The sequence below is a fragment of the Mus pahari genome, chromosome 3 (genome assembly GCF_900095145.1).
Source record: "Mus pahari chromosome 3, PAHARI_EIJ_v1.1, whole genome shotgun sequence".
Classification (NCBI taxonomy): Eukaryota; Metazoa; Chordata; class Mammalia; order Rodentia; family Muridae; genus Mus; species Mus pahari.
This window is the reverse complement of record NC_034592.1, coordinates 142,317,043-142,320,515: the sequence shown is the minus strand read 5'-3', so window position 1 is coordinate 142,320,515 and position 3,473 is coordinate 142,317,043. Positions and strand designations below refer to the sequence as shown.

At 46.8% G+C, this 3,473-nt stretch overlaps 1 pseudogene; it reads right to left on the bottom strand.

The window, feature by feature from the left end:
- Window positions 1-686: 686 nt before the first annotated feature.
- LOC110318055 lies at window positions 687-1,097 on the bottom strand (annotated as a pseudogene).
- Between the last annotated feature and the right edge of the window lie 2,376 nt (window positions 1,098-3,473).

Below are 3,473 nucleotides of genomic sequence, written 5' to 3'. Positions count from 1 at the left end.
GTCAGCAGACAGTGTCCATGCAGTCAATAATCACTACCAGCAGACAGGCATCCTCTTGCTTTCTGAGTCACTTACGATAGACAGAACCTGCTGAACTGTGGGTACTTACTGTGCACTTTTTAATCTGTGTGCAAATAGGAGAAACAATGCCCCCATAGCAATTTCTCTAGTCTTTTCTCTCAGTGGTTCACATAGCTGATGTTCCAGTCCCAAGTCTCAAGTACTACTGCCAGGTAAAATGTCTCAATATATTGATGGCCATCTCTGGTCTGTCTTTCTTTCTTTCTTTCTTTCTTTCTTTCTTTCTTTCTTTCTTTCTTTCTTTCTTTCTTTCTTTCTTTCTTTCTTTCTTTCTTCTCTGTCTCTGTCTCTCTCTGTCTCCCTCCCTCCCTCCCTCCCTCCCTCTCTCCCTCCCTCTCTCTCTCCCTCTCTCCCTCTCCTTCTCTCCTTCTTCCTTTCTCCCCAACCTCCTTCCTTCTTTCCTTTCTTTCTTTTAAATAGATCTTGCCTTGTTTATTTGTAAAAACAGCGTAGGACAGTGGTCATCTGCGAATTGTGTGTAGGTAGGTGTGTCCCAGTAGTCCACCTAGCTTCACATTGGCAGATAGAAACCTTTTTCATAGGGCCTTTACAGGGACCTGGGCACCTTTGGGAGTCTGAGCTCCTTTATAGGGAGTCTGGGCACCCTATGAAGCCTGGACCTTAGCTGGAGCTGTGTCCTCTGCCTTGGTTTGAACCTTGGGCTTAGGCTGGCAGAGCCTAAGACCCTTGGCCATGTAGCTTTGAATATGCTTCCCAAAGCTTTGGTGAGTGATGAATGCCAGACAGCTGAGTTTGTGGCTGTGGCCCTTCGGCATCTTGGGCTTAACCACCTTAGGCTTCACAAGGGCCTTGATGGTCTCTGCACATGCGCTCATTGCCTTTGCCCTATTGGCCTGCATCTTCAGGTCATTCTTGTTGTGCTTCTTGGCAAAACACCTATTTTTACGGGTCAACCCCCTTAAGAGATTCTTGCCTTTGTGATCAGGTTTCTTGAGGCCATTCATGTGCCATTTGCAGGACTGGTTGTGTGTGCTGAGGTTCTTGGACATGGCCATGTCTGTACGTTAACCCATGGCTTCCACAGTGCCTGGCACTCGAAGAGAAAGAGCATCCAGCATTTCAACTTTGGGTTTTGAAACATAAAAGTCAGCACAAATTGAGCCCCTTGACGCGTTCTCCCTCCCCCCACCCCCCAGCCTATGCATCTTGTATATACATAGTGTGATGTGTGATTAGTGTGATTTCAAGGGTGGGGATGTCTGTATGGTTTAATCTGTAGGTTAAAGCCCAACTTAAATTACAAGGCAAATCCACTATAGTAAATGATGGCTCTGCACTGTGGCCCAAGAGATGATCTTGGTGGAGGATGCAAACCTATCATTCCCCAAAGTACTCTGGAGGAGTAATCATGGGCATGATGGGAAGTACACTGGGCTTCTAGAATTCTCTCGGTTTCCACAGGCAGAGAGGGGCTGTGGTTGCATCCAACAATACAGTCGGCTACCAGGGTTCCTCAGTGTTGCCATCGCTGGGCACATCCCTGGCACCCAGTTCCTGCTTCTCTGATTAGCAGCAGCCTCAGCCTCTGCCCACTGGATGCTGGAGAACCTTTCTTACTCCAGTTATGATAGTATGAATGGGCTCCAAACAATGCTCAGGTTTTCACCTTTGTTTCTCTTCATGCTCCCTTGGTGCTTGCCCATTGTACAGTTCATCTTCATAAGAGAAAGAATTGGAGAGGCCAGAAAGAGAATTCTGTCAGTAAAGCACTTGCCATGCAAGTGCAGGGACCCTAGTTGATGCCTCAGATCCCACATTAAAGAGCCAGGCATTACAAGCTTGTAATCCAAGACCTGAGAAGCAAAGACAGAAGGATCCCCAGAGCTCACTCACTAGATAACCTAATCTGAATTAGTTCCAGGTCAGTGAGACACCCTGTCTCAAAACCAAGATGGATGGCGTCCTGAGCAATGGCAATCAAGGACTGAAGAATGGTTGACCCATGGCCTCCACATACATATGTACACATTTGACTGTGTACAACCCTCACACACACAGATTCTCATATACACGAATACTCACATGCACATTGTATCACGTCATTTGGGGTTTCTTTCTATCCAGGGTTTACTAAACTTAATTTCAAAGAGCTCCTAAGACACAACAAGGGTTGCCTATTGTGAGGCAGGTACACACTGCTGGCTTCATTGTGCAGAATTGGGTAGCATCATGTGCCATAGAAATGCATTCTTTAGATGAGGAAGCGACTATGACTGGCAGCATACTTAATATATAAGAACTTGCTCTTTCTGGATATCAGTCGGGAACAAGGTTAATGGAGAAAGGGAAATGCCACAGTGGCCACTTGAATAGTCTAAGTCTTACCTGTACAGTTCACTTCCTCAACACTCATTTAAGACATGTTGCATAGATACAGATGAGGAAGAAGGCAGAGAAGTTGAGTGGCAAGCCTCAACCCACACACCTGGGAGGAGTCTGGAATCCATAGCTAGGGCTCTTTCTGGGACTCTGTCCCCACACACTCACCTCCCCCGAGCCCATGGAAGAATCCTCATGTGAGTTTAGAGAGTAACCAGAGCTATGGCAGGATGAGAGCAGGGGAGCGCTGGAGAACCGTTAAGGAATGAAGGGCAGTTGTTACAAGGGAAGCTGCATCCTTGCATCCTTTACCCCGCAGTCTCGAATCTTTGCACTCCAGCTCCTCTCTCCAGTCAGAATCACTCCCAGGCTCAGATTTATACAAAGCCCCTTTATTCGCATGACTTCAGATAAAACTTAAGGAGCACATCCTAAGTCCTACACTGGCCTGAGGGCTTTATATTTATTAACTTCCTGAGTCCTCATAAAAACCTCATACGAGATTCTATTTTTGGCTCCAATTTATAGATGAGGGAACCGAGAGGGAGAGGTTAAGCAACTTGCCTAGTGCGAGAAAGCTGCGAGACTGTAGAGTCAAAATTGGGCAAAATAGCTCTGAAGCTGGTCTCATTAGATCTCCTACTTGGGTCGGCCGTGGGAAGCTACGTAGATTCACAACGAGCTTATGTTCCTACTCCTTTTGAATTTTCATTTTCAATCGTTTTAAATCCTAGTTTGGATTTTGAGCTCACTCTTGGTGCACCTGTCCTATTACATGTATCTGAAAGGTCTGGGTGATGCCGTACTGGGGAGACAACTGGAGAGGGCCCTCCTGCAACTGCGGGACCAGCCACAGCCAGCTGAGCACTTGACATAAAAGCCTTCAATCAAATCCCAAGGAGATAACTACCTAAAGGCTCTGAAGAGGTTGGAATGGAGACAGAGTCCCTGGAAGAAAGCGTTTGAAGGTGGGCAGAGGCTGTGGTTGGGGGAAGGGCACACTGAGTGCTAAATCTGACTAGACAGTCACAGAAGCCATTTAGTGTCTGTGT